The following is a 27,821-nucleotide window of genomic DNA, read 5'->3' on the forward strand; positions in this document are numbered from 1 at the left end:
ACTTGGAACAGGTTTCCATGGGGTTGAGATCCACAGCTTCTAAGAAGTGCTGTCCTGTTGATGCTAGTAGCTCAGAAATTCTTCAGAGGAACCCCAAGGAGCTGAGTCCACACCTCTGAGAAGCTGAGCATTGGGAGACTGGTGCTAGTGTCTCTGATATGACTATTTAGGTTGTAAAATAAACAAAGTGAAAATTGTAAACCCGTTACCACTGAGCCAACTGCTGCTGTATGAGAGGGATTAAGAATCACTCCTCAGGTGACATAGATGGGAATAGCAAACAAAAAGAAGGGAACATTTCCCTTCTTCCTCCAGCCTTCCAATCTTTCTTCATTGGCAGAACCTAATAGGAAACAGCTGGCAAAACAAAACCACAAGTTTGCTGAGTTTTAACTGCAAAATCACAAAGCATAAAATGGAAGACTGTGAGAGACGATAGCTTAATAACCAATGCAAAAAGGTTAGAGGGAACCAAGTGAATAAGAAGGATAGGCTATGTGACTGGAGCAGACTGTCTAGATGTGTGTGAGGGTTGGGGAATGTGGTAAGGAGGCTGGAGAAGGGTGCTAAGGAAATCCAAGAGGTCAGGAAATTTGTTGCCTTTAGGAGCCGTGGCACCTGGTTCAAATTTCTTTCTCCATATCGTGGATGCTACACTCCTTACCTCATGCCTTGACTCCTTATTGGCTGTAGACTGAAATTCAACTGCCTTACTCTCGTGCTCATATCCTTTTATGATCTGGCTCCTTCCTTTCTCTTCTCCTCTTCTCATCCTCAAAAGGGCCCCCGCTCCAGTTACCTGAAGCCATTTGCACCCCTGCAAATATAACATGTTGACACATTACACATGCCGTTCTCTCTTTCCAGTACGGTCCTATTTATCATTCAGAACAAAATTGAACTGTCTCCTCCAGGTGAGCCTTGTCTGTGTAGCCCAGACCTCTAATAAATGATCTGTTCACTCTTTTTGTTTTTCTGGCCTCATGTCATGCTTCCCTCTCCCCTGCTCACTCTGTATCAGCCACACATGCCTTTATGTTCTTGTCTTGGATTGACACTGGCTTGTTTTCTCCTTGGAGAGTCCTTTCCCCAGATTTCCATTTGGCTCCTCCCCTGGCTCCTTTTGAATCTCTGTTCAAATAGCACCTTCCCGATGAGGTTTTCTTAACCATTGTTAAGGAAATCAGTAGACTACAAACCCATTTGCCCCTCACTCTATTCCTTTCCTTTCTTTACTTTTCTACATAATCCTTATCACTTTCTAATATACTATATAACTTACTTATCTCATAACATCTGTTCAATGAAGACAGACTTTTGGTCTGTTTTGTTTACTGTTTGTCCACAAACAGCTCCAGGACAGGGTCAGTCACATGCTAGGTCTCAAAAAATTGTATTGAATCAATCAATGAGTTGAGACTGAATAAAACATTGCAGAAAACTGGGATACTGAAAAAAAAAATGTTAGCTGCTAAAGAAAGGCAATGAAACATGAGAGCAAAAAAAGAGATGGTAGACTTGGTGACTGTGGTCGCTGGGAACTGTCAAGAGGTAGTTTTAACAGGAAATAGAAACCAAATTTTCAAAGTTTGAGTAGAGAATGACTGTTAAGGGAATTAATTCAAACTCTTTTTAAAAAAATATTTATTATTCCTTGAATGTATAGAAAAACATGGAAAGAAAAAGTAATTTTTTAAAGAAGGGATATTGGGACTATTTTTAGGTTGAGCAGTAACACGAAACAAGAATTTGATAGCTTTTAGAACACACTTTTGAAGCAAAAGGAGGCAATTGATTGTGAGCATAAGCAAGATGGTTAAGCTTAAAAATAAATACCAATCCTCCTCTGAGACTAGGAGAAAAGCTGAAAAGTGAAGGTAATAATCTTTTGCAGGAGAAAAAAGGAGAGTTGCAGAAAGCCTTTGAATGAATTAGAAAGTTATACCATCTACTCAGAATGAGGAGGGACAAGGCCTCTGTAGCAGCAGCAAGAGGACCTCCAGAGAAAGAGAGAATCACAAGTGCCCAGAAACCTGTCTTGCTCTATGAGGCCAGGATGGAATACACTCACATGGTTCCCCAACTAGCTGTAGCTGCATTTCACAGAACGAGGACAGGATTAGTGGAAGGAGATTGAGATTTGTTGGCACTGATTCTTAATTAAAGAAATGGCAGTGGTCTGAGAAAACTGATAGAAGCCAGGCCAGTGTTGATTTGAGCTTTTCTCTGATTTGAACTTGGCAAGTAGGAAGTAGAGAGGAAGGAAAAAGAATGAATGCCATTTGCTTAGATTTTTGAGGAATGTAGGCTATGTGGTGAGGAAGGTCCACCTTTCATTTAACATGATGAGTAGAAAGAACATTTGCAGCAACATTAATAATGTACGGATTGCCCTTCAACTTAAGCCAACTCATACTACCCAAGCACACAGTGGAAAGAGATAGCTGGCCTGCAAGGGGAGTTGGAAATGAGACTGACAAAAGAGAATGAAAACTGGACAGAGTGGAGATGAAGTCAGACATTTGGGGTGGTGATTGAGGTCACAATGATGAAGAAAGCAAGTCTGTTGTGCGTAATCTTGAGGGAATTTAGGGAAAAAAATGATCTCAGAGTAATGCATTCAGATGATGTATTTGTTCAGTGTGGTGTTCTTAGGTCTGTTCATGTTTATTCTGAATGTCAGTATTCCTTACACTCACTGCTCAATTCGCCTTGTGTGGCAAACCAGTGATTCTGTAAAACTCAATGGACAGTGCCAAGATGCCAGCCTGTTAAAATCACTTGTTTTGGGGAATAAGATTTCCATTATTTAAAGCTTGTGACTTCTGTGATCAGATGCTGATTGGTTGTTTTTATACTAAGATTTTAAAGCATTTATAAACAGTATTAAAGTGCATGAACTCCTGAGGTCTGGGATAGATACATAATATGCAAATAGATTAATGTAATATGGGGTCTGCCAAAAAAATGAGTAGAGTTTTAGTTTGCATCTGTAATAACCCCTGGGTTATTTCTCAGGTGTCCTTTTGTCTTTTCTTTTAATATTAAATTCTGAGTATTTGAGGCCACTAAATTCTGAGATTTTGGTATTTTAAATATGGCACTAATATACTTAATTTTCTCATTTTTACAATTTCAACTTCTTCAAAATAAAATTTAACAAATAAAATGAAATTTGTTCTATTACAGATTGAGAATATACAATTTTTAAAGAGGGATACAATTAAGAGCTATTGGTAGTAAGCAGTATTAAATACATCTACAAATTTTTAAAACCATTATAAAAGCTCTAAATTTCTTAAATCACTGTACTCTCACATATTAGATTATTATGAGTCAACCATCTCCAAAATGGTATATTTATATTGTTAATCCATTGGCCACATTTTTCCATGAAGAGAATTTTACATAGTGAAAAAAAAATGCACTTTTCAAAAATGTATTCAACTTGTAATCCAGCCTTACAATGCTTTTAAAAGTGCTTTCTTTATCAATGGAGGAATCTAAATAGCATGCCAAAATGCATATAGCACAGATATGCAATATTTTGCTTGTTTGGTTATGATTTTTAAAGTAGTTTAATTATCTACTTATCTACTGTATGACCTGTAATGTCACCTAATATTTCCTCACTATATTTCAAAGTTTAGAAAGACATGCTGTCAGTATATAACACTTATCTGTTGGGTAAATGATGACTTGCTCATTGAACTTCCTTACAGTATAACTATGCAGTGCCCTTTGAAAACATGGCAATTAATCTACTTAGATTATAAAGAAGCTCATTGTCACAAGAAAAGTTTTTGTAAATGTTGAAAGTATATATGACTACAAAAAGAAATATAAACAAGAGTTTTGAATTCATAATGTATTTTTATGTAAAACCTATAATACACTGGGAATGACCATAATTATGAATTTAAATCAGGAAGTGCAGCCATCCCTTCTGAAAATTCTCTGATGCTCCTTTATTTTTTTAAGATTTGTTTAGTGGGGGGTGGGGGGCAGAGGGAAAAGAAGAGAGAGAATCCCAAGCAGACTCCCTTCTAAGTGCAGAGCCCAACACATGACTCAAACCCAGAACCCTAGATCATGACCTGAGCTGAAGCCATGAGTTAGAAGCTTAACCAACGAGCCACCCAGGTGTCCCACTTTGATGTTCTTCTTAGCTATACAAATGCTATATGCATCTTCTATTTAACCAAAGACTCTCTCTCATCAGAAAATATGCTTCGTAAGAGTAGATACTGTCTTTTTTTCCTTATGGCAATTCATCCCAATGTATCCCTAAGGCTTGGTACAGTGGTTAGTCCATATTAGGGGCTCAATACATATTTGAATGAATAGAATAAATCTTATGAATCACCAAATATTTTAGTACCCAACAGCATACTTTCTATTATATTCCAAAATATTTTGTTAGAATCAAAATTGGTTAAACATCTGAAGACTGTTGTAAGAAAAGTCTGGGGAAATTTATTTATTATTTTTCTATTTTTAAATATTCTATTACTCTGAATATTCATCCTCAGGGAAATGTTTTCCTAGGCTCTGGGCATATGACCACAGGTGTATTGGATTAGTGTTGAAAAACTAATTGAACAACTCAGCCAATCTGTTTTGCTAAGGGCTGTTTAATATATCATGAGCTTCGGGGCTAGTACTTCTACTTCCCTACTGTTGAATGCAAGCATATAGATGAGTCATGATTCACTGTGCCAAGGCAGTTTTCAGGTGTTTCTGATTCTTAGTTTTAGCACTCAAACCATGGTACTTGATATTCGTGAGTACCTCACGTTATTCACCAAAAATTTGGGAGTAACAGAAATTATACTCAGAGGTCTATCTAAGACCCTTGAGCAACTACAGAATGAAAGAAAACAGAGTGGCATCAGAGGTCAAAAGAAGTGGCCTTCCTGGTGTATTTTCTCACTTCAGACTAGTTGCACATGTTCAGTAGCTTCAGGTACATCCAAATACAAATTTGTTGTCTTCTGGGAAAATCAGTTAGTATCTAAATTTAATGAACATTTAGTCTGGCCATAAAGCAAGAGAATCATATAGAGGATTTGATTGTCACATCATAGTATAACATACATGAAGCCAGACTGGTTTCCTTATGCCTGGAAGTCGGCCTTAGGACAGAGTTTTATTAAAATAACTATGAATATGACATTAGCAACAGATTAATTTAAAAGAGACTGTCTAGTGGTCCTACATGGGATTCTGGAACAGAAAAAGGACATTAGGAAGAAACTAGTGAATTGTGAATTAAGTTTGGAATTTAGTTAATAACAATCTATCAATATTGATTAATTAGATGTGACAAGTGTAGTATATAGTAATATAAGATGTCAACTAGAGGGTAAACTAGGTGTGGGCATATAGCACCTCTCTGTATTATTATTATTTTGTAAATCTAAACTTAGATTAAAGACTTGAACATAAAATCTGAAACCATAAGACTTGCAGAAGAAAACATAGGTGGTAAGCTCCTTAACATAGATCTTAGCAATGATTTTTTTTTTAAATCTGACACCAAAAGTAAGAGCAACAAAAGCAAAAAGAAACAACTGAGGCTATATCAAAATGAAAATGTCTTCCTAGCAAAGGAAACCATCTACAAAATGAAAAGGCAGTTTACTGAATGGGAGAAAATATTTGGGCATCATATATCTGATAAGTAGCTAATATCCAAAATATAGAGAGAATTATACACAGCTCAATAGCAAAAGAATCAAATGATCCTATAAACGATGGGCAGAAGATCTGAATAGATATTTTCCCAAAGAAGACATAGGAAATGGCCACAGACACATGAAAAGGTGCTCAACATTATTAATCATCAGGGAAATGCAAATCAAAGCCACAATGAGATGTCTAATATCAAAAAGACAAGAAACACTGGCTAGTGTTGTCAAGAATATGGTGAAAAGAGAATCTTTACACACTGTTGGTGGGGATGCAAAATGGTATAGCCACTCTGGAAAACATGGAGTTTCCTCAAAAGACTAAAAATAGAAGTACCATACAATTTAGTAATTCCACTTCTGTGTATTTACCTGAAGAAACAAGAAACACTAATTCAAAAAGATGTATGTACTTCTAGGTTGATTATAGCATTACTTACAATAGCCAAGATAGAGAAACAACTTGAGTGTCCATTGATGGATAAATGGTAAATAAATTGTGCATATATATATATATTTATGTATACAAATGTATATATCTGTGTCTTAAGAAAAAATTAATTGAAGGAGGTACAATGATTGAGATTCGGCAAAGCTGCAGTAAATGCATACTCACTATAACAACTATAATTTAGTCCAAAAAGAGTGAACCATCCTATACCCAAAGAAAATAGGGATGGAATGGGAAAGCTGGTAATCTGTGTTTTATTTTGTTTTTAATATAGGATACATAATGCATTCTTTAGATTATCCATATTAATTAAATGTGCTTTAGAAACAAAATTTTACTTGATATTTTGACAAAGCCACCCTACATTCCTTGGGTTAATATTTCTACATTACTAATCATTGTACTACTATTGCTAAATCAACTAAGTATCAGTTTATGTAATGTTCAAAAGATCTACAGACAGCAAGGTCTATGTTTACCTAAAAAGGAGCTTTTTAAAATAAAGAAGGAAGCAATAATGTTCCAAATGATTGGCATGAGCAAAATATATAATGAAATATTATTCAGCCAAAGAAAGAATGACATTTTGCCTTTTGCAACAACATGAATGGGCCTCAAGGGCATTATATTAAGTGGCATAAGTCAGACAAAGAAAGACAAATACATGATTTCTCTTATGTGGAATCTAAAACAAAACAAAATAAAACCAAGCTCATAGATATAGAAAGAAGATTGGTGGTTGTCAGAGAAAGGGAGTGGGGAGATAGGGGAGAAAAGGGTGAAGGGGATCAGAATATAAAAAGAAAAAAAAAATCAGTACTAAAAACCTGCTTAAAACCATAGCTCTCTGGGGATCCCTGGGTGGCGCAGCGGTTTGGCGCCTGCCTTTGGCCCAGGGCGCGATCCTGGAGACCCGGGATTGAATCCCACATCGGGCTCCCGGTGCATGGAGCCTGCTTCTCCCTCTGCCTATGTCTCTGCCTCTCTCTCTTTCTCTCTCTGTGACTATCATAAATAATTAAAAATTAAAAAAAAAACCATAGCTCTCTGACTTCTCTTGATTGATATAAATAATATTATTGCTTGTATAAAATAGCATTAAAGAAAAATGCACATAAAATTATATATTAAGACCAAGTAATACATTGGTTAATTATAACTATACAGGGATGCCTGGGTGGCTCAGTGGTTGAGCATCTGCCCTCAGCTCAGGGTGTGATCTGGGGTCCTGGGATCTAGTCCCACATCGGGCTCCCTATAGGGAGCCTGCTTCTCCCTCTGCCTATGTCTCTGCCTCTCTCTCTCTGTGTCTGTCATGAATAAATAAATAAAATCTTTTAAAAAAATTATAACTATACAGAGTGCTTATATGTACATTAATAAAGACATATTATTTTGAATAACAAAAATGGTTTAATATTTGTTATTTTTGGTCATTTGACTTAAATTTAGTAAGAATTTAGAAAGGAAGAAAAAGATGTACAGAAAAAGATTTACTGCAATTAAGTAGAAACAATTTTAAACAAATGACCCTGTAATAGTTTAAAATAAAACTTTGGGACTCTCCCTCTCCTTCTCTGCCATTCCCCCACCCCACTCACATGCTCACTCTCTCTCTCAAAAAAAAAAAAATAATAACAATTTTAAAGTTTTATTTTTTAAAGTAAATTGCATTGAAATAATTCTTGAAAAACACTAAGATTTCCATTAACCATGCCAAAATGATTGAAATTCAACATTTTTTATTCCTCTATTCCTTGATATCTCATGTATCATAACTGCCTCAAAAACTCTTTACAATGTCACGTGAAGATTCCTAAATTCTTATACCACAACAGACTGCTAGAGTTCATTAGTACACCCTGCTGGTTGATCTTTTTTCATTTCTCTCATTTCTTCTTCTTCCCACCAATATCATAGTTTCCCTGTTACCTGCCTCATTATTGAACCATATGCTCGGTCATACTTTTCTGCAATCCTTGTTCAAGACAAATCTCGTGTGTATGTGTAAGAAAATGACTACACATATAAAATATTTTAGAAAGTTATAAATTATAGCACAAGAGGCTTTCAGTGAAACAATTTTTTATAAAACAATTCAAATGAGGTTTATTAATGACTAAGAAGATAAAGACTAAGATAAAGACTAAGATAATGCCTTGATTGGAAAAGAAATCTAGATATCATATTGCCAATTCTCTACAAATTGATGTATATAGTTACAGAAATTCTAAAGATATTCCTTCACAATATTATGGAGCGCAAAAACTAATTCTAAAACATGTATTAAATAGGATGGATTCAGAGGTAGTCTAGGTAGTTCAGAAATGAAAATAAGGATAAACAGCTGTCCTTATAAGGTAGACCTAATACCATCTGTTATACCTATATATATATTTTAAAGATTTTATTTATTTATTCATGGGAGACAAAGAGAGAGAGAGAAAGGCAGAGACACAGGCAGAGGGAGAAGGTGGCTCCTCCCAGGGAGTCCAATGCAGGACTCAATCCCCAGACCCTCCTGGGCCAAAGGCAGACACTCAACCACTGAGCCACCCAGACGTTCCTGTTATACCTATACTTCATGTTATTTTTTCTTTCTTCTACAAACAAAATATATGTTTCCTGATGGAATTTTGTTTCTCCACCCCATTGTTGTATCCCTTGCACATGAGAGCACTATATTTGTGGAATAAGCTAATTATAAACCTATTATCTTTAAGTCAATGTAGCAACTGTGGGGAATAGCCAAACAACAAAAGACCAAGAAACAAACCCAAATATACCTGAGATCTTAGTATATATCAAAGAAGGTATTAAAAGTTAGATTCAAAGGAATCAAGGCTCCTTGGTCAATTATATAGCCGGCACATGAAAAGAAAACAACAAACATGAGCCTGAAACATCTTTTATGCAAAACTATGAGAAGTACCCAAAGAATGATGGGTGCAAATGTAAAGGTTGTAGAAGCTATATTGAAGGGACTACCATACTAAATTTGGGTCAATTTATACATCAAAATAAATGTGATTATAATACTTTGAACAAATTAAGAATCAATGAGTCACCATTGATATGGTGAATGAGTAAATGAATAAGTGAATGAATATATGTGAATATAAGTGAATGAATAAATGAATAAATGAATTAATGAATAGGGGCTGTTCTTCCTTGAAGTAGAATGCCAACTCGAAAATGTGGAAAGAATTATGGAAATATAAAATTACCATTTGCCAACCATCACAAGGAATTAGATACAAGAAGGAGTTAAATGTAAATATTTGAATGAATCTAAATAAACATTGGCTATATAAAGTAATATAAATAAAATAATATAATGGTAATATAGTCTAAATTGTTGGGTTAAAATTGAGCAAGACAACTAAAATATTGGACAAGAGCATAATATAAATTGGGACAGGTTGATCAAAGTTGAAGCATACTACACTCTTTGTATTGATAAGAAGCAGAAAGAATGAAGATTGGTTTTAGAACTTTTAAATTACATATATTTTGTTACAAAAACTTGCAAAAACTTCAAGGTTTGTCATTAATGGTTATGGACAAAATGTCGATGGAGGTTACAGTAATGCAAACTGATGAAGCTGAAGAACCACTTCCAAAGCTCACTCATATGCCTTGCAAGTTAATTCTGGTTAGGAGACCTCATTGTCTTGCCTCACAATCCTCTCTATAGGACTCTTGGGGTATCCTTTCAAAGTGGCAGCAGGCTTCCTCCAGAGTAGATTATTTAACAGAGAGAGAGAGAGAGAGAGAAGCTCCAACGTTGTTATGCCCTAGCCTTGAAAGTCATACTCTGTTTTTTTCATAGTATTTTGCATGTTATGTATGACAGTTTTATTACATATGGGAGGAACTACACAAGGGCAGTGGCTATCAGGAGATAAAGATGGTGGACATTTTGTAAGTTGACTATTATATATGCTTTTTAAAAATGTGTATTCTACAGTTGCTGGATACAGCGTTATAAACACACATGAGCTCAAGCTTTTTATTTGCATTATTCAAATCTTCTATATTCTTTTTTATTTTAAAATAATGTATAATATCTGCATAGTAAAGCATATAAATCTTGAAATTTGACAGATGTATACATCAATGTGACTAACACATACAGCAAGAAGTGGGACATTACTAACACCCAGAAATCTTCTCTAGGCCCATTCTGAGTAACTACTTCCCTAAAGTATTGATGTCCCCAAAACTACACTGTAGTTTAGCTCTTCCTGCCTTTTTCTTAAAGGTACATAAATAAAATTATACTGTATACATTCTTTCATGCCTAGCTACTTTTGCTAATTTTTATGAGCTTCAACCATGTGGTTTCATATAGCAGCAGATCATTTACTGTCATTGCCTTATATAATTAGACTATATGATTACATGAAAACATTTATATTTTAGCTGTTCAAGTTCATTTGGGTTATTTTCAGTTTGTAGTCATATAGACTTGATGGGTCCACAGGCCATACTTTGAAAACTGCCAGAATTGTGCATCCAGACACAGGTTCAGGTTTCTACAAGAACTTAGAATATGGTATAAATGTTTGCAAATCAATGAAGAGGAATTATTTTAGACATTTTGTGGGTATTTTTATTATCTTATTATATAGAGAGCTGTCCTAAACCTCATAAGAAAACAAGAATTCATAAAGGAATTGATAGATTTTACTCCATAAAAAGTAAAAACATTGATGGCAAAAGCCACCCAGAAACCTGGAAGTTAAATGATGATCTGGGAAAAAAATATTTGCAACATATGTAACAAATAGTAGGGTTAACATCTATTATATATAAATTTATGTTTTTGTAAATTTTGTAAATTTCGTAAACCTCCAAAAATTAAAAAGAACAGAAAAATCCCAAGTAATATAGGCAAAGTAAATGAATAAGCAACTCACAGGAAAAATGTAAATATATCCAGAGTTATATTAAATATATCAAAAGATACTCCACTCTAGCATTATTCAGATAAAAACAAATTCTATACTATTAAGAGATACTCCACTCAGGAATTATTCAAATAAAATATATTAAGAGATACTCCACTCTAGCATTATACAAATGAAAACAAATTAAAATAACAAGTGATATAACTTTTGCTAATGAGATTAGCAAAATTTAAAAAGATGTAAACAAAATTTATTGCTGATCTGTATAAGCAACAGAGAAGTGCCAGAAGTAGTTGATTGGATTCTACAAATAGTATTAACATTTATAAAACAAATTTGTCAATGTATATAGAAACTTTAAATGTGCATGTATTTGACTTATAAGTTCCATTTCTAGGAATTGACCTATAACCATACTTACAGTTGCACATGAAGATGTTAGAACAAAGGTACTTTTTGCCAGCATTGTTTGTACTATCAAAATAATAGAATCATAAGATCAACCAAATGTGGGGAAATCCAAAATGGAATACAAACAGTAAAATAGAAAATAACTGCATTATAAATTAATAACACACCACAATGAAGGGAGTGATAAAAACACTAACTTAAGTAATTTTGGAAAGTAATATTTCAACTACATAGTGTAAGACTAAATAACAAACAAAAATATACAAATATAGGTCTAGAGTTAGTAAATTTATTTCATAGGATTGTATGTTAGCAATTCATATACATATCAACAATGTATATTCCAGGATTAAACAAATAAGTAAATATAGTGTGGATAATGAGAACCAGGTTATACACTGCTGGAGAAAGTAGTAACAAATAAGGTAAGGAAGAAGGCTAGAGTGAACACTATGGTCCTGGATAGAAATTGAAGATGTAAGTAGGAACTCATCATTTTTAATAAATGTGTTTCTGTGTGTGTAACATATATACACACATACACAAATAATATAGAAATAGAAACGTGTGTAGGTGTGTAAGTAAATATATCTGAGCCTGCTTGGTGAAATGGATGATTCTAGTTCTGGGTCCTGGGAAGTCCAGAAACTAAGAATGCACTAAAAAAATGATGAGGTTATGTCAAAAAGACCCAGAAGACAACTTAAAGGAGCTCCCAATGTAAAAATATGGGGCAGGTTGAGTAAAGAGATAAATATTGATGGTAATGGACTATAACCCACATAATACTCAAAGAATAAATAAATAATTTAAAGAGCATAGATAACTTTTTATTGCAACAGAATTTTGGTTAGTAAACAGAATGATAAAATAGAAAATTATCAATTAGTAAACAAACCACTATAATTTAAAAAAACACTAATAATTATTACAGACAAGAATCATCAATAGATGCTAAACTTAGTGGGCAAAAGTTGAATAAGAACCAGGATTTTTCTTATTCTCAAAATATTCTCTTTTGGATACTTAATAATTACAAAGGAAACAGAGTAATTTTACAGTGGTAAAACCTCTAAAAAATATTTTTAAAGCTATTTTTAAGATTCCAACTTAACCAATTGACCAATTTAAAATCACCAGCAATGAGACAAATTGACATCATATGCCTCCAGATATGGTATATGAAGGACACAACATCACTTCTGTAGTGTTCTTGCCAAAAATACATAACTTGGATTAAATTTTGAAGAAATACCATAAACCTAGGTTGAGGAACATTCTCTACAATATGAATGGACTTCAAAAGTGTTTACGGTCTGAAAGACAAAGAAGGTTGCAGAACTTTCCCACAATGGAGAAATTAAGGAGACATGACAACTAAACACAATGAGTGACTTTTGGTTTAGGTATGCATCAGTATAAAGGGCATTAGCGGAATCCACGAATTCAGGTCAAATCCAAATTCAAGTTCAATTTGGAAACATTTGAGTGAAATTTCTTAATGGTTTATAAGTATTATATTGATTTAATTTCCGAATTATGATTATTGTACTATGGTTATGCAAGATGTTAAAATTTATGGAAGCTTTATAAATTTGATTAACCTGTTATTATTTTAAAATTAAAAGTTAAAAACTATACAAAATAGTGAAATAAGCTTAAATGTACATAAAACAATTATGGTCTATCTACCCTGCGGCATACTACTACTGTATTTGGAAAGCACAGAGGAGACCCAGATACACAGACATGAAAAGATGTTGACGAAATTCTTTCAAATTAAAAAGAAAATAGATAATAAATAAATAAATAAAAAGAAAATAGTTCTAAAGTAATGTGTATGATGCCATGTATATATCAAACAAATTACAAATGGATTTGTAGGAAAACATTCTGGAATAATTTAAACCAAATAATTCACTATTTTTGTCTTACTTAGAGCTGAGTTGTAAGGAAAATGAAAATGAAAGGAACCTTTTATATTTTATTATATATATATTTTTTTGTATACTTTTTTATTGGAGTTCAATTTGCCAACATATAGCATATCACCCAGTGCTCATCCTGTCAAGTGCCCCCCCCTCAGTGCCCATCACCCAGTCACCCCATCCCCCTGCCCAACTCCCCTTCCACTACCCCATGTTCGTTTCCCGGAGTTAGGAATCTCTCATGCTTTGTCACCCTCTTTGATTTTTCCCACTCATTTTCTCTCCTTTCCCTTATAATCCCTTTCACTATTTCTTATTTTCTCTGTATAAGTGAAATCGTATAATGATTGTCCTTCTCCAGTTGACTTTCTTCACTCAGCATAATACCCTCCAGTTCCACCCACGTCGAAGCAAATGTTGGGTATTCGTCGTTTCTAATGGCTGAGGAATATTCCATTGTGTGTGTGTATATATATACCACAACACATCTTCTTTATCCATTCATCTTTCGATGGACACTGAGGATACTTCTAAATTCTTTTAATAACAAGAGTGAATTGATTGTTTTTTAAAACAAAGAATAATGAAGAGGGAAAAATGAATCTTCAGTGAATTTCAATTTGTTTATAACATTAAGATAAAAATATCCTATGTCTTACCTATCTTATTCTTCATATTTCAACCATATCTCCCACCAATTAGATTTTTTATCTGAACTACTTATCTTTGCGAATAATTTATTCAGTTGTCTCAAAATAATATGCTTTAATTCTCCTTTATATTATATTTTTATTTTTTTAAGTTTTTATTTAAATTCCACTTAGTTAATACACATTGTAATATCAGATTTAGGTATACAAGTTAGTGATTCAACACTTACATGATGAACCCCTGGTGCTCATCACAAATGCACTCCTTAATCTCCATCACCTATTTAACCCGTCCCCCCCCCCAAAAAAATAAAAAGTTTCTGCACAGTGAAGGAAACAATCAACAAAACTAAAAGGCAACCTATGGAATAGGAGAAGATAATTGCAAATGTCATTTCTGATAAAACGTTAGTATCCAGAATATATCATTTCTGATAAAAGGTTAGTGTCCAGAATATATAAAGAACTTCTAAAACTCAACACCCAAAAAATGAATAATCCAATTAAAAATGGGCAGAAGACATGATTAGACATTTTTCCAAAAAAAGACATCCAGATGGTCAGCAGATGCGTGAAAAGATACACAACATCAGTCATCATTAGGAAAACACAAATCAAAGCTACAATGAGACATCACCTCACACCTGTCTGAATGGCTAAACTCAACAACACAAGAAACAACAGGTATTGGTGAGAATGTGGAGATAAAGGAACCCTCTTGCACTTTTGGTGGGAATGCGAACTGGTACAGCCACTCTGGAAAGCAGTGTGGAGTTTCCTTGAAAAGTTAAAAATAAAACTACACTTCAATCTGGCAATTGTGCTACTATGTATTTACCCAAAGAATACAAAAATACTAATTCAGAGATACAAGCACCTCACTGTTTATGGCAGCATTATCAACAATAGCTAAATCATGGAAACAGCCCGAATGTCCATCGATTGACAAATGTATAAAGAGGAAGTGGCATGCATATACAATAGAATATTACTCAGCCATACAATATAAGTCAGTCAGAGAAAGACAACATATAATTTCACTCATATGTGGAACTTAGGAAACAAAACAAACATAGGGAAAAAGAGAAGCAAACCAGGAAACAGACTCTTAACTAGTATATTATATTTTTAAATTAGAAATAGAAAGCTTCACCACAAGGGAGATGCTAGGAAGACTAGGTATCCCCAATCATTGGAGGCTGTGATAATTTTTTTCAGTTATTTCTTTAAGGCCTTTTAAAATCTCTAATTTCTTTAGTCCTGAATGGTAGCCATTCTTTTAAGATGCATTCATTTATGTAGTCCACTGTCCTCAACCTAAAAATAGTTCCTACAGATAATTCATCACAGACATATGTCAAATTTCTCTTCCAGAAAGTCAAGGAAGGTTTTTTTTTTTTTAATACAGTGTAGGAAAGTTCCAGATGCATATCTATTTATTGTGTATGGAAGAATTTATGTTTATATATTAGAGTGGGAGAATTAGGGAGATTTCATTAAAAGGTACAAATGTGTAACAAGTAGATAAATTAATTCTATGATCTAATCACTGCACAGTGGTTATAGTCAATAATGCTATATTGTGAACTTCAGAGTTGCTAAAAGACTAGATCTCAGTTGTTTTCACTGCAAAAAAAATAATAATTATGTGACATGATAGAAGTGGTAGCTAATGGTATGGTGGTAACCATATTGCAATATATAAATGATATAAATGTGTTAAATCAACAAGTTTTTTTTTCAAGATTTTATTTATTTATTCATGACAGACACAGAAAGAGAGAGACAGAGACACAGGCAGAAGGAGAGGCAGGCTCCATGCAGGGAGCCTGATGTAGGACTCCATCCCAGGTCTCCAGGATTAGGCCCTGGGCTGAAGGTGGTGCTAAACCACTGAGCCACCCGGGCTGCCCCAAATCAACAAGTTTTAAACTTGAAGCTTACTCAATGTTATGCCAATTATATCTCATGAAAATAATTAAAAATTTAAAAATTTATATAGACTGTTGGCTATTAGATCAATTAAGAATAATAAAAATAAAAATCTTTATTTTACATTCACTTATACTCCTCTGATGCTCTTCCTCACATACATCAAGTTTCTGATCTGTATTATTTTCTCTCTTTCTAATGAATATATCTGGCAAGGTAGGTCTGCTGGTAAGAAATTCCCTTAATTTTTGTTTGCTGAGGAAGTCTTTATTTCTCCTTCACATTTGAAGGATAATTTTGTGGGGTACAGAATCTAGGTTGATGGGTTTTTTTTCTCTCAATACTTTAAATGTTCCACTCCACTGTCTTCATGTTTGCATGATTTCTGAGAAGTTGGACATAGTTCTTATCTTTGTTCCTAGAAGTAAGATGTTCCCCACCCCACCCCCGCCTCTGGCTTCTTTCAGGATGTTTTCCTTATTTTTGATTTACTGTCATTTGAAAATGATACATCCAGGTATAGTTTTCTTGGCATTTATCCTGTTTGTTATTTCCTAAGCTTCCTGGATCTGCAGTTTGATGTCTGACATTAATTTGGGGACATTCCATTTCTATTCCATTTTCCTATGTTATACCTTTTGTAGTCATCCCACAGTTCTTGTGTATTTTGTTCTTATTTTTCAATCTTTGTTCTCTTTGCTTTTCAGTTTTGAGGGTTTCTATTAAGATACCCTCAGACTCAGAAGTTTTTTCTTCCACCATGCCCAGTCAATAATGAGCCTGAGGATTTTCATTTCTGTTACAGTGACAATGTTTTTGATCTCTAGCATTTGTTTTTAATTTGTTCTTAGAATTACCATTTCTCTGCTCACATTGCATATTTATTCTTGCATGCTGTCTATCCATTAAAGTTCTTATCATATTAAACATTGTTGTTTTATATTTTTGGACTCATAATTCCAATATCCCTGCCAAATCTAAATCTTATTCTGGTACTTGTTTTGTCTCTTTAAACTGTATTTTTTACCTTTAATATGCCTTGTAATTTTTCCTTGATAGTCACACATAATGTACACTAAGCTAAAAGGAACTGGGATAAATAGGCCTTTAGCAAAGTGGTGGTAAAGTGTGTGTATGGGGGAAGCATTTTACAGTCCTACAGTTAAATCTGTCTTTAATGAATCTGTGTCCTTTAGCTGTGAACTTCCCTCTTCTCACTACCTCATTAAATATGGGACATGATGGTTACAGTCTGCTAGAATTGTGTATTTCTCTCCCCCAAGGTAGAACAGGCTGTGATGAAACACCAGTAGTTTAGACCATGATAAAATAGTTTCTCTTGAGTGAAAGTCTTAAGAACCTGGAAGACATTATGCCAAGTTAAATAAGCCAGACACAGAAGACAAACTATATGATCTCACTTACATATGGAATCTTAAAAAGTTGAACTCATAGCAACAGAGTAGAATGATGATTATTAAGGGTTGAGGATAAAGTAAATGAGGATATATTGGTCAAAGGGTGCAAACTTTCAGTTATAACAGAAATACGTTCAGAAGATGTATGTACAGCATGGTGATTGTATACAATATATAATATGTTATATGATATACTATGTACAATGATATACTGTGTACAATATACTATATTAAATAATAATAATGTGCATTTGAAATTTGCTAAGAGTAAATCTCAAGTGTTCTTACTACACACAAGATATATTTCATATACCACATTATAAATAATATACTTTATACAGTAAGAACAATGATGTATTATACACTCAAAAATAGCAAAGAGAGTAGATCTCAAGTGTTCTCATCACAAAACAAAACAAAAATAGATGACCATATCAGATGATAAATATGTTAATTAGCTAGTTGTAGTAATCATCTCACAAAGTATACATATATCAAAACACTATGTTATCTACCTTAAGTATATCATTTTTGTAAATTTTACTGCAGTAAATCTGAGGAAATAAAGGAATGAGTATGCACGGTCCTTGCTCAGTTAGGAGAAAGATCTGATGGTGAGAGCTGGAGTAGCCACTTTGGTACCAGACACAGAAGCCAAGGGTGATAGTGACAGAGCTATCCTATCAGCCCTGGGACACTGACATCTGGGGTATTTTGTGAATAAGAAATAAACTTTATTTTTTTTTAAGAACAGACTGCTACAGAATATTTCCAGATGGTTCTTTTTCTCCTCCTGCTAGAAACAGGAGGAGATTCTTCTCTGATATTCACTATAAGAATCTGGTTAAATTTCTGGAGGTCAAAATCACGTAAGTATGGGAGCCCCTTGTGATTGTTCACCCCTGGAGTTTTTAACTCTCAGAGTTTTCCACTCTGAACTCATAGTCTGTAAAATTAAAATTCATATTTTCCTACCCCAGCGGTGGTTCCTGTGGAGGATTTTGCCAGAGAGTTTCTGCTCTGGTAAGTTGTGATTCTCTGTATTAACCTGTCTCTCCATTTATGAGGGCAGCAGTAGTTTGTCCTGTGACCTTACTTCTCTGACAGATCTAAGATGAGTTGTTGCTTTTTCAGTTTTTTTGAGCTTTTTACTTGTTCACTCAATCTAGCTCTTTGTAGGCTAAACCAGAATCTGGAAATCACTCTGATTATGCTTTTAACCTCACTTTGTCTGTACTTATACTTCAGGCACTCTAACCAACTTTTAGTTTTACTAATGTTTTTTGTTCTCAAATATGGTCACAGCAAAAGTGAGAAAACTCTCTTAAGAAAATTAGCTTTTGGGCAGCCCCGATGGCTCAGCGGTTTAGTGCCGCCTTCAGCCAAGGGTGTGATCCTGGAAACTCAGGATCGAGTCCCACGCTGGGCTCCCTGCATGGAGCCTGCTTCTCCCTCTGCCTGTGTCTCTGCCTCTCTCTCTCTCTCTCTCTCTCTCTCTCTGTGTGTGTGTCTCATGAATAAATAAATGAAATATGTTAAGAAAAGAAATTAGCTTTTTGTGGAAAAGAGTTATGGTTAGTGGAGGAATATTGGTGAGACTAGGGTCATGGTTTGATGCACTGATTAAGGAGGATAAGGCAAAGAGCAAACTTTGAAATTACTAGGTAAAGAGAATATAAGCAATGGAGCAAGATACAGAAATGAAAATGAATTTGACAGTTTTCTTCCAAGGAGGACAGATATTTAAATATCTCATTATTCCTAGACAGTAATTACTGTTTATGATTTGTGCAAAAGGAGCCATAGGCTCAGAGAGTTTAAGTGATTTATTCAAAGTTAAAATGGCCAATGAGTGTAAGATACTGACGCACTAAATATACCAATGACTATCATAATTTGATTTTAAATATTTTACCACAGAAACATTATGCCAAAAAGCTTCATTTACCATGGATTCTGTACCTTAGAACTATTACTCTGTTTTGTTTTGTTTTTTTTTTTTTTTCAGAAGTGAAGTTAGTTTTACAGGGTTATTTTTAACAAAATTGACTCTGCCAGAAATATTTTTTAAGAAAGCCATTAGGCCGTCACGTGTGTAGTGCTATGGTTTCAGTTTGGACCTTTGTTCTACAAAACCATTTCTTCTAATCATGAAAGGATTTTTATACTAAGCACCATTTCATCTTGATTACTTTGGACATGATACAAATATACATTTATATACAGGAAAATAAGGGATGGCATTTTCTTTCAAAATTATCATAGAATAAAATGAAATAGATATGGATAATGAGAAATTCTACTACTAAAGGAGTAGCTGAAACCATAGCACTTATGCAGTAGACTTGCTTTTTCAGTATAATGATGAAATCATGCAGGCACACGATGCGATACATTAAATAATATATCAACTAAGTACTGTTAAATCATGATTTAAATATATTATCCTTGATTGCTGAAGTTGAGAGTGTAGGGAAATCAAGTTGTTCTGAATTTAGTTATATAGTCCTTAAATAAATTATGCTTTGCTAATGCATTTGCTTTTGTACAAAATTTTGTTTTAGACAAAATAAGATTCTAATATAAATACCTAATATAAAATAAGATTACCAAAATATGCTCTTATCACAATGAGAAATGTAATCATTCTCCAGGTCAAAAATATGATCTTGGTAGTACTTGTAATGAAGGTGGCATTGCTTTAGAGTTAAAAGGACATTAGATTTTGTTAAGAGAATCAGATTATACAACAGTCTTTCTCATTAAGCAATCATACAACCTGAGGGTAGTCATATAGTTTTGCCAGATTTCAGTTTCCTAACTGAAAAATGCGAGAGTTACATATAATAACTTTAAGTTTTCCAGTTCTAATATGCAGTACTATGTGGTAAGAGCTTAATACATGCTAAACAATTCATAAACCTTTTCATTTTGTATGTGACAGTTTGTAAGGGAGATATTACTACCACTTACAGGTGGAAAGCTAGATGTTTAGAAAGGTTAAACAACATGTTCCTAGTAAGATACGTAATTAATTATAGAATCAGGATTTGAACCTGCTTTTCAGTCTCAAAAACCCAATTTATTCTATCATGATAACTATTATCTTTGACTAATACTATCTTCTCCCCATTTTTGAACTGATATTTTATTAATCTTTGTTTAAAAAAAAGAAAAAACAAAAGCATTGATTCCTCTTGTTTTCTGAGCAAACAACAAAAAATTCCTGTAACACACAATAAAAGGAAATCATCACTGAAGGGCCGCCCATTGATAAAGCGATGGACAAAGGCTTGTCTCCCTCAGTCTCAGGAAGGATTTAACAACGTTGCTGTGAAGATGCAAAACCTGCAAACCAGAAAGTGACTACCTGTGTTGTTGGCACACTCAGCTGAGTCTACTTACAGTAGGAAAAGCCCAGTTATTTTCAGATACTGAAGTATATCTGCAGATAGTTGATCTCTCTTATAGTATGGGAAGATAAGGGAAATTGAAGTTGCAATAACTAAGCAGGATTGTGGAGGTGATGCAGAGCCATCCCATGAGGAAGGCAATAGTGAAAGGGAATGAAGGTGTACATCTTCCTTGCCCTTCAGATGAAAACTGTCGCTGACAGGTTATAAACAGGTGATGTTGGATCTCTCTTGAGATATGCATCTAATTTAAAATCAGAGAAGATTTTTATGAATAAAATACTCAGAGTAAATTTTAATTGATTCCTTTAATTCATATGCATATTCTTAAAAGACAGTCTTGGGCCTACATAGGATGTATATTTGCTATTGGGATGCTGGACCCTCTGTTCTTCAGAGTCACCAGTCACCCAGTCAGCCAGCCCCTGTCACCACTCCTCAACTAGAAGGAAATGTTACACCACTATAGATCTTGAGATCCGGATTTCAAGGAGCTTCCAAATGCCTCACCTCAGAGTGAGGTAAGATCATTAACTCCTCATAGGTTCAACTTTAACTAATGGGAAAGCAAGAGTTAGTGAAGCCATGCAGATAAATTCCCCCCCTTATCCTCCTATGAATTACTCTGAGATAATTTGTCTGTGTAGCCATTCCAGAAAAGTCCAGCACACAGAGTGACATGGTGACTCTTCACAGCTCATCATGAAATAGTAGTGCGCACAGTAATGTGCTTCACATCTTTCCTTGCCTCACTCCCCTTGACACTCACTCTTGCTCTTCTGGTATTATACTACCCCACAAGTAAAGCATCACCACTAGCATCCTTGCCTCTGATTCTGTTCACTAGGAAATGGTCTAGGACAATAGATCTGCTATTACAGAGATGATAGAGTAATTTGTGAGATCCACAAAGAGTAACCTGGGGGTCTCTCAATTAGAAGTGAGAAGATAGAGTAAAACTCATCTTTATAGATATTCAAGGAATGTTGGATGCAACACCTCATTTAATCTTATTATTCTCATTAAAAAGATAAGGAAACAAAAACTTGGAGAGGTCTGGTGATTTGCCCAAGCCACAACTTTTATAGAACATTGCTGGAATTCAGAATTAGTTTTTTTTTACCCCTAGCTGTTTTTTGACCTTTAAACTATAAACTGTCTATAACTAATAAATGGAGGAGCTGAGAAAAGACACATTTTTTATGCAGACACTCAAATTAAAATTTCACTATGGTAATTCACACATAACTAAATTAGAAGCTCTTCCTTAGAAACAACAGGAGCTAAAATAAAATAAAATATTATAACCATCCTGTCATTGAGTTCCTTCTAAGTTGCGTCAAATAAAATAATTTCATTTAGGAAACATTTTAAAAAGAGTGCAAACTCTTAAAAAATATAACTAGTGTATGAAAAAAAAAACACTTCAATAAAAAAGAAAGAAAAATCCAAAGCCTCATTGTACCTCCGGCATATTGTTGGCAGGTATTTTAAAATCCAAACTCCAGAACTGAATGTTCAAGCTGCTTAAGGGAAATGCCCAGGGGCCATTGGTCTGGGCCTGGACCACCGCTCAGACCCTACACTGGCACAGAGTAGTCAGTGGTGAAATTTTCAGCACAGTTGAAGGCATTTACAGGAAAGCCAAGATTGAAGGTGAAGGGAAATGAGATGGAGGAAATGAAACGGCTGTATTATTCAAATGTGCTGCAGACAAATCTTCAGCTCTGGAAAAATGCACTCTGTAGTTCAGGTAAATGTATTAGGTTAACTGATTCCAGGTGTTTTAAAGGATAATTGATCCATTCAGAAAACATTTTTTAAGTACCTACTATGTGAAAAGCAATGGTATAAAAAAGAATGTGTGAACAGCCTTCAGTCATTTCTGGAATTCTTCCCAAATCCAAATCATCAGTCTTTATTTTATTTTCATACATTACAAAATCAGAATTATTTTCTCCGGTATAATTATTGATTAAGGAACTGGGAAGCAAATATGCAGTCTTTCTATTTACAATCTGTACTTTACTCTCCTTCTCTCCCAGTAACCTGAACCAATTTTACCATGGTATTCTTTTGTGAAAAATTCTATGTTTAAAATGCTTTTGATTTTATTGTTTTCTACAGGGAATTTTCCAGATTTTACTTAGAGAAAGTAAAGTATATTATGAATACTCAGAGAAAATGTCATTGTTTCCGAAAGTAGAAGATCTGGATAAATTAAAACCATAGAACATATTATACTTTGTCCTCAATTCTTTGTGACTGACTATAGAAAGATAATTAATACAACTGAAATAGAATATGTTTGAAATGAAAACAACTGAAGATATTTATTATTATTACTTGCTTTTTGTTTAAGCATATTGTCCTGAAAGAATATTCTTCTAACAGAAGGCATTTAACTTGTAGAACTTTGGTTTCATTTCATTGTGCTGGAAGTGGAACATAATATAGTAACTTCATAATTGTAAAATATATGGTTAAAGTTTCAGACAAAGATTCTTTGTAGACCAAACTTCAGTCAGGCTTTTGAACCCTCTCCTAGGCCCATCTGTACATTTTCTTATAAAATGCAGTATTAGTAAGAACTCTGCTAACTGAATTTACAGAAACATCTCCCCACTTCAATATCTGATTACCCTCAATATCTTATTGGGTTTCTTATCTTCCATCATCCCTCAGGTGATGCCTGATTATGCCCATCTATCTTTTAGATAAGCCAGAACCTCCCTTACCCCTGATATTTTCTCTTAGTAATTTTCTGTCTGCTGACCTCCACCTTGCTCCTGGCTATACATTCCAGGTTGCCTAGGCAATATTCAGAGTTGAGCCCAAACTCTCTTCCCCATTATGGTAGTCACTATACCTATTGGAGTGGCACCCCACCCCTTTAAATAAAATCCTCCTTACTGTGCTTTAACAAGTATCATTAAACATTTTTTCTTTGATGTTCCTCAACTTCATATTTAAAAAAATAACAATGCGATAAATATCCTAGAAGGCAAACTTTTAGGCATATCATTTATTCTTTTGTTGTCTCTGATTGGGTGAGTTCCATTGCCCTGTCTTCGACTGGACTGATCCTTTCTTCTGTTTCATCTAATCTGATATTGAACCCCTCTAATGTATTTTTCAGTTCAATTATCATATTATTCAGCTCTGTGACTTCTGTTTAGTACTGTCTTATATTATCCATCTCTTTGTTGAAGTTTTCCCTTTGTTTTTACATTTTTCTCCCCAATTCAATGAGCATTTTTATGACCATAACTTTGAACTCTTTGTCAAGTAAATTACTTATCTTCATTTTATTAAAGTTTTTTTTTCCCCTGAGGTTTTAACCTTGTCTTTCATTTGGAACATATTCCGCTGTTTCTTATTTTGTTTGACTCTCTACCTTGGTTCATTTATGGTAGATGAAATAACCAGTCTTTCTCTCACTCTTGAAGGCATGGTCTCATGTAGGAGATGAAATCTGTCCTTCATCTCTGCCACAGTTCCTGGTCAACTCTTGAATTTCTTGTGCAAGCAGCGTATTATATTTTTAATAACTCTCAATACTTGAGGATGTGCCAAGACTCATTGTGTTTGATAGGGGAGGACCTAGCACCTAGAATCTTGCTGACTGGAAGCAACTCAGCTTTTAAAAGGCATCATCTTTTAGAAGTATATGAATACATACAGCATTGTTGGACCACAAGCATGAGCCCTCTGGCCCTCAGAGCATGGTGATATAGAAGTGTCCCCTGAGCAGCAGTTCAGAAATTAGGGCTGCAGACTAGGATTTAACTCTTTTTTGAGTGATACTGATGAACTGGAGCAAGGCAGAGGAAAAGCACCAAGATGGCATCCTTACTCTATATTCCTTGAGAGCAGCTCCATAGGCCACTAAATGTGTGCCAAGTCTAAAGTCTGCCTTTCAGGCCAAAGTTCTGGGACAAACAAAGTGGATTCCTTTGAAAGACTGGAGAGTGTGCCTCATCCTATGTCTGCACAGTGCCTGGGTTTGGTAGCCTGCCAAGAACTGTCTCTTCCAATTTCCACAGTCCTGTGGGACCCAAGAATGAAACCTCCATGAGCCACCAGAGCCAAGCAATCAAGGAGTGTACGCTGGGCAACAGCTGCAAAACCACAGGAACCAGACATAAAAACCAGGGCACCAGACTCATGTAAAGCATGCCCTATTCCCACCCTAGAGACACTAGTGCACTGGAGCATAGTAGAGGGTGAGTGCAAAGGTCAAGCATATAAAATGTACTGAATTTCACTCACACAAATATTCAAATATGCAAGAAATTAATATAATAGCTTTTATTTAGTTTTTAAGTAATTGAGCTTTCTTCCTCTGATTCTACTCACTTGCTAACGGGAAGAAAATAAAAGGCCAATCTAATCTAAATCCTACTCTGATCTGATCATTAAAACAATCATAGGAAGAGTTCACTCTCCCCCCAAAAATAAACAGCCTCTTAGTCCACTGATGTGTATTGGAAGAAGATTGAAATATGGTCCTTCATAGGGAACCAAACAAGAAGCTAGGACAGGATCTCTACTCTTACTATGTCCCTTACCTTATCTAACACATGTCTTTGTTTCAGGATATAGCAGGAAAAATACCCACTTTCCTCCTCATCTCTCTTTCTTGCCATTCCTAAAGTGAAAGATGCAGTTGGGACTTTTATAATTCTTCCTTTCTGTCATATTTTCTTAATTATCATGTAACCAGCATGCTGTCATAGACAAAAGGTGCATTCTCTCCCCCTTGGGGGGCAACTCTTTTTTTTTTAAGATTTTATTTATTTATTCATAAGAGGCACAGAGAGAGAGACAGAGACATAGGCAGAGGAGGAATCAGGCTCCTTGTGGGGAGCCGGATGCAGGACTCAATCCCAGGACTATGGTATTATGCCCTGGGCCAAATGCAGACACTCAACCACTGAGCCAACCAGACATCCTGGGGAGCAACTCTTAAGAGCTGCTTCCTTCTGACTTCCTAAAACATGCTAAAAAGGGAGGAGGATTACAGGAACCATGAGAAATCCTCTTTCTAGACTAATCTTGCTAGAGAATTCCATTTTGTGCATAAAAACCTGAACATAACTTTATTCCTCCTGTAGCAAAGTATAACCTTTCTCCATTTCCACTTACTTCTACCAGATAAAAGGACAAACACCTCTGGCTTGCCAAGTTGAAAGTCACATCAAAGGAAAAAGAAATAGACTTGATGTTTTTTAAAATGCTATCGCATAACAGTGAAATTCATAAGAATGAATGCATTTCATTAGCATCAGAGAGTACCTTCATACTACTTTACTCTTTACATATTTCCACCATTAAGGCCAAATATTTTTCTATTTTGGATCTTTTATTTTTTCTTTCTTTAATCCACCATTCCTTCTCTGTAATGCCATAACGTTTTTGTAAAATTGTTCGTTGCTGCTGCTTTGAAAATACTAATTTTTCTTTGCCATTTAATTTTAGCTGTGTTCGTGCTTACTATTGTTTCTCCTTATTACCATTGTTTGACTTGTACAAAGTAAAAATATAGGGGGTTGAAATAGGAAGGTATATGATAGAGACATAGATCCTCTTTGATTTATCCAATCCAAATTCCTTCGCATGGGATCAAAAGATGAGGGCCCCTCACCTTTTCTGATGGCTGCCCCTGGCTTCCATTACCAGAGCTTTCTGCTTTTGAGTATATTTCTGTGATTCATGCCACATAATTTTATTTATTTATTTTATTTTTTTCTACTTTTGTTTATTTTTTAAGATTTTGTTTATTCATGAAAGAGACAGAGAGGGAGGTAGAGACATAGGTAGAGGGAGAGACAGGCTGCCCATTGGGAGCCTGGTTTGGGACTCCATCCCAGGACCCCAGGATCATGACCTGAGCCTAAGGCAGATGCTCCACCACCAAGCCACGCAGATGCCACAAATATTCTACTTTGAAAAGTATATTCACAGTTTTTTTAAAACAGTCAGTTTCCCTCTCTGCCAATCCAAAATTATCTGAAAACTTAGCCTAAATTCAATATATTCATAAAATGAGGTTTACAAAATTGAACTTACTTTCCCTTTGGCCTACCTAAAATATTTTACAACAACCAGAATACAAACAAACATGCATATAGTACAACTTTGAGCCAGGCATTGAACTTAATACATATTAATCCATTTATTCCTTGCAACAATCCCAAAAGATAAATACTAAAATTTTTCAGAACATACATATGAAGACACTGACGCATGATGAGTTTAACCAACTCTCCCATAGTTGTACAGCTAGTCCAACATCATTTTTGTAGGGTTTTATAGCCAAGATATATCTTAAATTTTAGGAGATCTCTGAACTGCATGAAATTCCATGGAGAATTTTGTTAGATGTTTAAATGTGGATTTTTCTAGATAGAACATCTCCATCTTTACAGCAGATTTTGAAGGTAGTGTTTCAAAAAGTGATTACAAACTATGCTAAAAAGTTTGAAGTGTTTTCTCCAAGTTACCTAAAAGTGTACTTTTTAATAATTCTTCTCAATGTACATTAGGAATCCAATAAATATTTTTGATTTGACAGAGCATCTGTCTTAACTGAGAAGTATTTGAATTGGTAATAAGAGAACAAGTAAATTAACCAAGCAGAAATAAATGAAATCACAGTTCATTCATTAATCATCCCTACTAAATTGTAATAATAAATGGAATCTAGAAATGTATAGGCACATAGTAGTATTTATCTCAATATAATATTAAAATTATATTTCTCAAAAACATAGCACAACAAAAATGTGTTTTTAGATCAGTCAGTATGTTTAGCCAGTATATCATAACAACAGGTTTACTGAAATTGAAGATGATCTCCTTCACCTTGTTAAAATTGAAAATTTTTTCTATAATTCCTATAGAATACATATGATAATGAATACATATTTGAGTTACAAAATATATTTAAGTCTCTGAGGTTATATGATATCCTTTTCTAACACTTACTTGGCCTTATGTCGGCATATCAGCA

General features: G+C 34.5%; 1 long non-coding RNA gene across 1 annotated transcript; it reads right to left on the reverse strand.

The window, feature by feature from the left end:
- Positions 1-27,821, reverse strand: LOC119866677. Its single transcript, XR_005380877.1, has 3 exons — positions 27,797-27,821; positions 20,799-21,050; positions 1-817 (listed from the first exon to the last, which is right to left on the reverse strand). It is a non-coding gene; the product is annotated as an uncharacterized LOC119866677 (long non-coding RNA).

Source organism: Canis lupus, chromosome 29, assembly GCF_011100685.1.
Source record: "Canis lupus familiaris isolate Mischka breed German Shepherd chromosome 29, alternate assembly UU_Cfam_GSD_1.0, whole genome shotgun sequence".
Taxonomy (NCBI): Eukaryota; Metazoa; Chordata; class Mammalia; order Carnivora; family Canidae; genus Canis; species Canis lupus.